The 12,027-nt window shown below is 35.2% G+C and overlaps 2 long non-coding RNA genes across 2 annotated transcripts in view; one reads left to right on the top strand and one right to left on the bottom strand.

Moving 5' to 3' along the window:
- LOC309486262 overlaps positions 1-12,027 on the top strand; it is a 118,967-nt gene that overhangs the window by 9,927 nt on the left and 97,013 nt on the right. The window contains exons 2-4 of the long non-coding RNA XR_014201416.1: positions 2,328-2,444; positions 6,268-6,317; positions 6,494-6,658. This is a non-coding gene — a long non-coding RNA (uncharacterized lncRNA). The remainder of the gene's footprint in view (positions 1-2,327; positions 2,445-6,267; positions 6,318-6,493; positions 6,659-12,027) is intronic.
- On the bottom strand, positions 6,564-7,730 carry LOC309486286. The gene is made up of 3 exons (XR_014201452.1): positions 7,603-7,730; positions 6,836-6,871; positions 6,564-6,648 (listed from the first exon to the last, which is right to left on the bottom strand). It is a non-coding gene; the product is annotated as an uncharacterized lncRNA (long non-coding RNA).

The following is a 12,027-nucleotide window of genomic DNA, read 5'->3' on the forward strand; positions in this document are numbered from 1 at the left end:
AAAGCTGTCACGACCTGTAGTGCTTTTAAACAATCATTCTTAATAGTAAGGGCACAATTTTTCATTACAACATTATTTCATTAAGCGTATTCATTAAGTTCCTTTCTTTCACTAGAATCATTTATAATATTATGTAATTTATGACTGGAACTCCATATTGACCAATCAGCATCCAGGACTGTATGCACACACACACACACACACACACACACACACACACACACACACACACACACACACACACACACACACACACACACACACACACACACACACACATACATATATATATGTATATATATATGTATATGTATATATATGTGTATATATATATATATATATATATGTATATATATATATATATATGTATATATATATATATATGTATATATATATGTATGTATATGTATGTGATATTGTAATGCTTATTTTAGTGTATATTTAAATAATTATAAAACCGTCCAAAAAGTCTGTAAAAAATACAGTAAAAACAGTAATATTGTGAAATATTATTACAATTGTAACTAACCTTTTTTTATGTGAATATATTATAAAATGTAATTTATTCCTGTAATTTAAAGCTGAATTTTCAGCATCATTACTCCAGTCTTCAGTGTCACATGATCCTTCAGAAATCATTCTAATATGATGATTTGATGATCAAGAAACATGTATGATTATACACACACACACACACACACACACACACACACACACACACACACACACACACACACACACACACACATATATATATATATATATATATATATATATATATATGCATATCTACTGTATATATAAATTCTAATTCCAGTTTGAACTGCCCATTTGTACAATTTATATTTTTAGTTATATGTATTTTTTTATTTAATTTAAAAATAATTTAAATTTTTTCAAATGTAATTATAATAAAACACTCTATTTGCTCTACAGTCCAAAGCTTTAGTAAAAGTGCCACTTATTCCCAGTATGAGCAGTGAAGTGCAGGTGTTATGGGCCTGATAAATGCACTAAACTCACGTCACTATAACATACATTTACAGCTATAAACATTGTATGGTCTTTAAATGTGGGTTGGAGTGCAATTTCCTATTAGAGAATGAATATTTGTTATCTCCAGCAAGGGTGCAGAGAGGAGGGCAGGGCGCTGCGTACGTGTGTGTGTGTGTTTGGGAAAAACGAGGGATGAGACTAGTTTTAAAGCGTTTTATCTGTCGATTGGCTGCGCACTCGTCCACACGTCACTGCCGTCATGTGTGCATGCTGAAGCGGATGATGGGCTCAGCTCTTCTTTGTCTTGCTGTGTGTGTTCAAATGACAATTTCTTGAGTTACTGTGCAGATTTTGCATGACACTGTCCTGTCTGAGACTACAAACCAAAAGAGGAATATTCACCCAAAATGTCAATTTGATCACTTATTTATTCCAAACCTATATGTTTTTTTTCAGTGCAACACAAAAGATGTTTTGACGAATGTCCATTCTGCTCTTTTCCATGCACTGAAATAAGGCTGTGCAACCATTAATCACATCCAAAATAAAACTTTGTGTTTACATAATATATGTGTGTACTGTGTATAATTATTTTGTATATATAAATACACACACGCATGTATATATTTGAGAAATATTTGTATGTATTCACTGTATATATTTATACATAAATATTTCGTAACATTTTTCTTTAAATATATACATGTTTTATATATACAAAATAATTATACACCGTGCACACATATATTATGTGTAAACAAACTTTTTAGGATGCGATTAATCGTTGCACAGCCCTAACCATAAAGTCAATTTAAGCTCTAAGCATGCATAAAACGCATGTATATATTTGAGAAATATTTGCATGTATTCACTGTATACATTTATATATAATTCATATTATATATAAATATAAATATGTTATATAGCCTATATATATATATATAACATTTTTCTTTAAATATATACATGCATGTGTGTGTATTTATATATACAAAATTATTATACACAGTACACACACATATTATGTGTAAACAAACTTTTTAGGATGCGATTAATCATGATTAATCGTTGCACAGCCCTTCAGTGAAACCATAAAGTCCCTTTTTAGCTCTAAGCATGCATAAAACTACCATAACAGTAATCAATAACACTTTCTGTGAGGAATAGACCGAAGTTGTTAAAATATTCTCTAAATTCCTCAGAATGACAAAAATGGTTTGAATCAACATAAGTGAGTAAATGACAGAATTTTGATTTTTTGCATGAACTTTTCCTTTGATATACAGTTTGCTTGTCATTAACCTTTAAATTGAGGTTATCTTTGTTTTCAGACGATAGACAGCAGGAAGCGTCTGACGCGCTGAACTTTAGATCCTGGAAAATCCCCACAAAGTCTGTGAAACCGAACATCAGACGCATCTGATCTCATTCCTGTTTACGCTGCTCAGGTAATAATTACACGAATCACTGCAGAAGTCCACAAACGCAGATGTGAATTCTTATCCAGGGCGGTGCGAGTGTGTGTTTCCGTTGCATATTTATCGTGTGTTCATCAGCGCACAAAAGAACGTTTTACACACTTTAAATTGCTCAGTGCAATTCTATCCAAATCAAATCTGATAGCAGAAGACAAAGGTTTATGCAAATGCTCGCGATCTGCCTTATTTTACTACACAAGTAAGCTATTTCAAGTCAAGCCAGCTTTATTTCTATAGCGCTTTATAGACCTTATGTAGCTCCGCCCCTTTTCAGCGCTGCGCTCGTTGTCTTTTGACTTCCGGTCTGTATTTTCACAGCGATTTTGCGTGTTTATTAATGAACGGCTCGTTTTAAAATCTTTCCGGTCGACTGACATTTGTTGAGTCATCTGCTTTAAACATCACAGTCCTCATGATAACTTTTGTTAACTTTACATTAAGTAAATCCACTTCAAAAGCGAATTACTCCTGGACAGCAGCGCCATAGAAATATACAGAGCGACCGCTAAAACGGAAGTTAAAAGACAATATTCTAAAGATGGCGGCGCCCTCCTTTCTCTGGCGCGTAAGGTCTAGGCCTATACAATACAGATTGTTTCAAAGCAGTGATAACAGTAAAATAATTGAATCAATGATGCAAACTTCATCAAATATGAGAGAAATTCTAATTCTGCTGTAAAGCGGCTCAAGTCAGTTTGATATTGATTCAGTTCAGTTCAATAACTGTGTCGATGTTGCAAAGCAAGTCTGCGGAAAGCAATAATGTTTACTCCAAAACTTACTCCAAAATAAAGCATTTTCAAGAAAACTAACACTTTATTTTACAGTATCCTTGTTACATATATTACATGTTACCATAGTAATAACAGTAAATTATGCAACTAACCCTCAACTAAAGTCTAGTCCTACCTTAACTTGTTAACAATGACACCTTAAAATAAAGTGTAACCAAACACTATTTACCCTTCAAACTAGTGTTTATAATTACGATAAGAAATTACGGTTACACTTTATTTTAAGGTGTCATTGTTACAGTGTAATTATATATTTAAGTACCGAGTAATATTAAATAACTACATGTACTTACTATAGGGTAAGGGTAGGATACAGATTTGGTTGAGGGTTAGTTGCATGTAATTATGCATCATTTACTGTTATTACTACGGTAAGTACATGTAACATATGTAACAAGGACACAGTAAAATAAAGTGTTACCAAAATTACGATAAGCATAGTGTTTTGTTTTAATAAGTGTCCCTTTTGGCAACGCTAACACATACTTGCATTGTGTTTTCAATCGCATTCTGATATTGGAAATATGTGCATTTGCAAACATGCACTTTTAGGCCTTACTGTCAAAATCAGTGAGTGCATGTGAATGCATGTCTTTCTGTCTGCACTCATTCACCTACTTTCCCTGTTAACATCCATTTAGCTAATTCTAGGCCACCTATTCTGTCCAATCTAGGCCATTATAAAGTTATTTTTATATAAAAGAGAGCGCAGCTATTGCACACGTCGAGCGGCAGTCAGCGGACGTGTATGTGACAGTATGATAAATCCAACAACTGCGCCAAAAATAAAATCTGGTCCACATCCACCAAATCCCAGTATAGATGATGCATTGGTTAATTTAGGAGTGCAAGGGAAAAACAAGGTCAATCCCGAATCGAGGACACCTTGGAATCCGTCTCTTTTCATCCCTTTATGGTTCGGCCCACTTCTGCACGACGACGCGCTCCAGTGAAGTCTTTTCCTCCCGGATTTAACTGGCAATTAGGTTGTGTGGGCTGAGATCCGGGCGTATGTAAGAAATCCCGCTTTGATGGCAGGCTTGGACAGGGATATTGAGCTGGGTTGGTCCTTCCCGGGTATTTAGCCGCTCTGCCACATAAGGCAGAATAGCTGAAGCCCCAAATCAGTAATTTAGCAAAACATTAAAGAAGAGCGCAGATGAAAGAGCGCTGGGGTTTTCCTTCTCTCTTCCTAAACACACACTGTCTGCACTCAGAGACTGCTAGGAAAAGCTGGAATTAAACAGGGATTTATTTATTTTTTACTAATTTACAACTTTTTTAACAGTTTTCCCGTTATTTATAAAGTTTTTATATGATTCAGTAACAAAGTATATTGAAATTTCACTCAGGAGTTATAGTCAATTTCACAAATAACTACAAAGAAATGGGAAGTAACACTGAATTAAACAGACATTTTTAAATAATATTTCCTTGAAAAAAGAAAATGTATAATAATCTTTATTTACAACTTTACAGTTGTTTTTATTTACTAATTTACAACTTTTTTTACTTTGTTGGCATTTGCTTTTGTTGAAGACGTCAGCCCACATTATTTCAACAAGTTTCAAAATAATTTTAAATAACAACGGAATTCCTGGTTAAAACTACATTACCCATGATGCTTTACAGAGAATTTCACCAATCAGAGAGACAAAACAAGCAAAACGCGGCACCAATGAAGCAGCACAAGTGATGATATCAAGTCGGTCTTAAAATACACTGTTTTTATATACATAACATTTTTATTGTTTTTAATTCGATTATGCTGTTTGCAATGCTTCATGGGATTGTAGTTCTTTAGTACTGTTATGTAGTTCAGAACTTTCAGGCAGCCGAAACAGTGAAAATCTGTTTATTCTTGTCAACCTGAAGTGCTTTTACTCGACTGCTCTGTTTTACAAACATTTATTGTAACTGTTGTGAGTCCTCATTTGTGTTTTCTATTTCTGTAATAAGGATTGACCTCTAATGCTGTGTCAGTCCTTCTATAACCACATTAGAAAACCAGGCCTTTAAAAATAGAAATGGGAGCTCAGTCTTCCAGCCCATCCATACACGCCACACTTCTTTTTGTGGACATCAAAAGCGCTTCCACTGTTTCCATTTTAAATCTCAAAGCTGCTGCCAAATCAAAGCCCAGACCCGTCCCGCACAGAACAGCTGTTATCAGCATCACTGCTTGATTTGAGCTGAAGTTTCATACAGACTTTGGATAAGAGAGTGCAGATGAGGATTTGCTCAAAAACTGGAAGAGGGAGAAAATGGTCCAAGTTAACTTTTTGCAACACCAGCCCAATGGAGGGTGAATGGAGACGACTTCCAAGTGAAAAAATATTTTTTTAATCAGCCATATTTTTTTAAATATTTGTATTTTTCTTATTTTTGGTGGATATAAATATGTAATAATAATAATTTAAATGTAACAATAATTTAAATTTAATTTGTATATATTTATCCATTTGTGTGTGTATATATTATTTAAAAAAATATATAAATATTATTCTTTACAAATTAAAAATATAAAAAGTATAATGTATAAAGTATAACGTAAATGCATTTACAATATTATTATTTTAATAATATTAAATATTTTTATTTGCATGTTTTATATATACACACACACACACACACACACACAAATATACTGTATATATATATATATATATATATATATATATATAATATACACACACACACACACACACACACACACACACACACAAACACACACACACACACACACACACACACATACATATATATATATATATATATATATATATATATATATATATAGTTACAGATGTGTTTTTTATTGTTTTTTTAAATTAAAAATAAAATTATTTTAATAGGCTAATACATTTTTTATTTATTTTAGCCTATTTTACTTTAACCATTTTGGAAAAGAATGCACAGACTTTAGATTTAAAAAAACAAAAATTTTTATTATTTATTTATGTATGTCTATTTTTTCTTTATTTTTATTTTTTTTATAGACCGAACATGATTGGTTCTGCTGGACCATGTGAGTGCAGATCTTGGGAATGTGAGTTTTGATATGAATATACTGTTTCTGTCAGTGAAAAACAGAAATGAAAACATCTGATAATGCAAATAGCCTCTTTAATTCTGCTTATTAGTGCTTGAAATCTGACTGGTGTCACACACTCTCGCTTCTGTTAGACCAGAACTGATGTCACAAATTCTGTCTTCTCAATTTAGGACCGATTTGACAAGATAACACTTATAATGTGGCTTAAAATATCCGCGGGACGTTTGCAGTCGAGCGGTTGTTGATGTCAGATAACACTGCAGTGAAGGAGCCTGGGATCTGAGACGAGCTATTCCTGTCCATCAGCTCCGGGACACACTGCAACCTAAGAGAAGGTACGGATATACAGGAGAGATTATATCATATATATAATAACACTGACTTTTATTCAACCCTCCAGCCAAGTATTTCATTACAACACAGTGACAGTTTAAATGCTTAAAAACAGGATAAAAAAAAGGATCAGAAGGCAAAAAAAGAATGAAATGTTGAACAAAAAAGACTCTTCTTACCAGAATTGTATTATATTAACCACTAGGATCGACTGACTAAATGAAAAAAAATTTAAAATTAAAAAAATTATATATATATAAAACACACTTGTTAAGGAGAGTTGTGCTGTTATAATTTTTTTTTTATATCTATTAAAATTATTTATGTCATATGGATATACTTAATTTGAATAAAATTAAAAGTTATGAAAAAAATTACTTTAATATATATATATATATATATTAAAAAAATTTCATTCTTTTTCAATTTCATATATATATATATATATATATATATATATATATTAATATGATATCTTAAAAAAAAAATCAAGTCTGCACATTCTTTTCCAAAATGGTTAAATTAAAATACAAGAATTTTTTTGTTTTAAATTATTAAAACTCTCTCTCTCTCTCTCTCTCTCTCTCTCTCTCTCTCTCTCTCTCTCTCTCTCTCTATATATATATATATATATATATATATATAATTTTATTTTACAAATATGTGCTTTTTTTATTTTATTAAAATAAAAAATATCCATATGACAAATAATTTTAATAGATATCATTTTAATAAAAAAAAAATTTTTTTTATAACAGCATAACTCTCCTTAACAAGTGTGTTGCTCAGATTAGACAATCAGTTGCAGTTATGCTTTAAAAAAGGATCAAAAGGCAAAATAAAAAAAGAGTAAAGAATGAAATGCAGAACAGAAAAAGACTCTTCTTGCCAGGATTGTATTATGTAACCCACTAGGATCAACTGAGCAAGATATCAAAGACGTTACATGTGCGTTCCTCCCTTCAGGGTCTCCGGGGTTCGGCTGTGTGTTTCCCCTCTCTCTCTCTCTCTCTCTCTCTCTCTCTCTCTCTCTGTTGAACCCGGCTCAGTTTTCAGAGCAGAAATAGGCCCTCGTCGAGCTCTGTCATCACATGCCACTAACAGGTGTGCTCTCAAAAGAAGCCTCAAGAGCATTACACAACCACGAGGCGTGAGGAGAACCCAAAATAGCTTCAGCCTCGCAGGTGTTACGGGTTCAGAGACCAGAAATGCAACTCGTCAGTGGTTTCACTGGGACAAAAGTGCATAATTGGTTGAGTCACTTCTTCAGAGTTTCGTAACTTTGAAATGAGAAAACCTAAATCAATCAGTGAGAAGCATTATAGTGAAGGAATGCTTTACCCAAAATTCATTCTAAACCTGTTTGCTGTTTGAATAGAGTTTTTTTCCGTTTCAAAGCAGCTTTACTGTAATAAACCGGAAAATAACATGATGCAAACTTCATCGAATATGAGACAGATTTAAATTCTGCTGTAAAGCAGCTCTAAAAATACAACACTGTCATTATTCAGCTCAAGTCAGTTCAGTGTTGATTCAGTTCAGTTTAATAAGTGTCAAAATGCATCAATTATGAAACAAATTCGATTCAGCTGTAAAGCAGTCATGATTCAGCTCAATTTATGTTTGCATCCATTAGTCGGTGTAGTCAAATATTAGATAATATTACTGAACACTAGTAGAACAGGTTTTCCTGCTTCAATGTTGATTATTTCCCCCATATATTAGTTTGGTTCCTGTCTCTATGAAGCCCCTCCTTCTGAAAAGCACACTGTGCTCTGATTGGTCGGCTGGATCAGTGTGTTGTGATTGGTCAATCGCTTCGAGTGTGTTTGGGAAATGTCCCACCCCTTACCGTAACCCCCAGTTTTTCCGATCACTCTCGTGAATCCGACACGGAAGTGACTTAAAGGTGTAGCGGAGGATGTTTTACTTCCTGGTGGGTAACCTATACTATTGGTCCTCCTAATTGTCAATCATTCTGGTGAATCAATCAAACTTTTCAAAAAGTGGAGAGGGCGGGTCTTATCTAAAATTTGGAAAGATCCTCCGCTATACCTTTAAACTGCAATTCATCGACTGGCCACTAGAGACCGGCTGCAAAAGAGAGTCAATCCCATAAACCCCCATGTTAAAATGGCCAACTTTACAGAAGAAAAAAACATGTTTACAGCCTGGTACAAAAAGTGGTTTTGGTCTATATGGCTAATTTTGCCCTTCAGGAAAACTGTGAGGAGGGTGAATTCTTTTAATAACTCATCTGTTTAAATTATATTAAGCCTTAAAGTTCTGCATAATTAAGGGCGTGGCCACTTGAGTGACAGGTGGATTGCAACTGATGTCACTACTAGCCGTTAGTCTGCTGTCTGTTAGCGTCACGTCACCTCAGCTAATCCGCCTCTTTACCCATTTTCGTTTATCCGGGATTGACGCGCTGCCAAGATGGCGACGGCCGGCTCCGCCCACTTTGAGCTTCAAAAAAAGCTCTTCAGAAACCTAGGGGTGACGTCACGGACACTACGTCCATATTGTTTTACAGTCTATGGTTTCAACACACTACTAACTAACTCAACCAGGCCCCGCCCCTTTATTCTGCATATTAATTATGTAAATGAGGAATATTGTGACGTGTTCGTTCCCGGATGAAACTCAAGACTACAATGGAGGCGTTTCAGGGAGTTCGGAAACAGTGATATAGAGAAGAACGTTGAAACTTTTTTCATGTTTGGAGTTTGAATTTTGAAATTAGAATTTTAAATTGAAATGTTTCCTTTAGAATTTTGAAATGAGAGTTTTGGTGTTGGACTGAACAACTGCGGACAGGTCTGGAATGATGAGTCGAATGTGATGGAATTCTCCCTCCTCTCTCTCTCTGGGTAACATGATCTAGGCCGAGCGCTCGGGGATCAGGCGTGTTGGGTCAGATGAGGGTGTGTGTTGAGAGATGGCTGGTGTCATCGGGTCTGGACGAGTTTTGCTCTAGTAAGCCTCGGCTCAATGCCAGCAATGCAGTGGAAGAGGAGAAGAGGAGTGAGAGAATCCCAGTGAGCTGCTGCTTTCATGGAAAACTGCTCCCTGTCCCAGTGTGCATATGACACGCATTACAAGAGCCGACACCACTGTATCAGACGCCGGATTTACACGCTCTCGAGTGCTGATGTCAGGGCATGCTGGGAAATTATGGGTGCATTTTTATCCCCCATTTACCCCCCCCCCCCCCCCCCCCAATGTCAAGAAAAACTTACGTTTTTAATTTTAATAAAAAAAAATTTGGTAACACTTTACAATAAGGTTCACTAACATTAACTAAGCATGTGCAATCCATGTTACTGTATTTGTTAATCTTTGTTAACATTAGTTAATAAAAATCCAGCTGTTCATTGTTTGTTCATGTTAGTTCACAGTGCATTAACTAAAACTAACAAACCTTATTGTAAAGTGTTACCAGTTTTTCATATTAAAAGTTCATATTAATGTTGTGGGGGTGAAACTGTTTCTCAACAGGTCTCATTAGATTCTCTCTGATGAAGGTTATTCTTTTCTAATTCTATAAATAACAATGTAATACTATTCTAAGGCTCTTTTCTGGCACACTGTGTGCATTTCTCCTCTGCGTTTATTGGATTTGTAAAAATACTCGGAGCCATTTTGAACAGATCGATGTCTCCCTGAGCTGTTATTTAAGGCAGATGTTTGGGGATCCAGATGACCAGGTTTACAGCGATTTTATTTATTTATAGACATGCAACTTGGACACTTTGTTAGTCTAATAATGCACTTTAACCGCTGACAAACTAGTACATTTATCTGTTATGAAAATTATATTTTGTAGTGATATTCACATTCAAATGTGGATTTGGGAGTGGATTTTCTTTTTCATGTTTCAAACAACTTTATTTTATATTTTAATAATATTCTAAATATACATTCTCTAAAAACAAGTCTTATCTTACATAATTTGCTTCTTAAGTAAATGCATCTTGTTTGAAGGATATGTTTGTTTGTTTTTAATCGGAAAACAAGATAAAAAATATATAAATTATGAGGAAATATTATATGTCAAAAGTCACAAAAGCATTGAAATATATTCCTCCCATCTCATACTTTTTCCATCATCGTGTCCCTTTAAGGGCTCTGTAATATTCTGACGGTTACACATCGTACATGATTAAAGTTTATGGGGTCATATCCAGGTTCATCTGAGGGAGAAACTCTAGACGAGAGCTGCTTTACCGCGGTAACTGTGGTATTTTCCAGCCTGTGAGTGAAGCAACAGCTGCTGTGATGTCTAAACTTGCCAAGCGACTCGGATAAACTGCTGATGCGGCCTGATATCTGAAAGGAGGAGGATCGTGAACAGAATATTGGCCCTGAGATGCTCTTTACTCCTGGATTACCAGATCTCTGTCTCTGTCTGAATTCCTCTCGGCATTCTCGGAGCGGTGGGAATACTTTCCATGTCAGTCTGTGGGATGGATCGGCATGCTGGAAAACTGACGCCGCGGCAGGGAAAGAGATCAGCGTTGGGTCATGGATGCCAAGAAATACTGGAGTTGAGCTTTAGAAATGTCACGGTGTTTAGTAGAAGTTGTGCAAACTTCAGATTCGAAGAATTGGCTCCTTTTCAGTTCATCAGAGTGAGTTTGAGTTGGATTGGTCACAAACCCACAGGAAGTTGGATTAGAGTTTGAATCAAAAGGACAGGAAGTGGGATTTACTCAATAGCACATCCATCCATCCATCCATCCATCCATCCATCCATCCATCCATCCATCTGTCAGTCTATCTATCCATCCATCCATCTGTCAGTCCATCCATCCATCCATCTGTCAGTCCATCCATCCATCCATCTGTCAGTCTATCCATCCATCCATCCATCTGTCAGTCTATCCATCCATCCATCTGTCAGTCTATCTATCCGTCCATCATCCATCCATCCATCCATCCATCCATCTGTCAGTCTATCTGTCCATCCATCCATCCATCTGTCAGTCTATCCATCTATCCATCCATCCATCCATCCATCCATCTGTCAGTCTATCCATCCATCCATCTGTCAGTCTATCCATCCATCCATCCATCTGTCAGTCTATCTATCCATCCATCATCCATCCATCCATCTGTCAGTCTATCTATCCATCCATCATCCATCCATCCATCTGTCAGTCTATCTGTCCATCCATCCATCCATCCATTAATTTCAATTCAGCATTCTTACATAAAATCTGATTCACATTGTGTTTGCATCTTTAATTCAAATTCAGGAATTGAATTGAAATTTAAAAGCCATTTTAAATTCAATTCTGAATGGCACACAACCAAGTTGAGTAATACTGAGATCTAGGATATTTTAATTGAGATGCGGATGTGGGTT

Source organism: Leuciscus leuciscus (genome assembly GCF_965113295.1).
Source record: "Leuciscus leuciscus genome assembly, chromosome: 22".
In the NCBI taxonomy this organism is placed as follows: domain Eukaryota; kingdom Metazoa; phylum Chordata; class Actinopteri; order Cypriniformes; family Leuciscidae; genus Leuciscus; species Leuciscus leuciscus.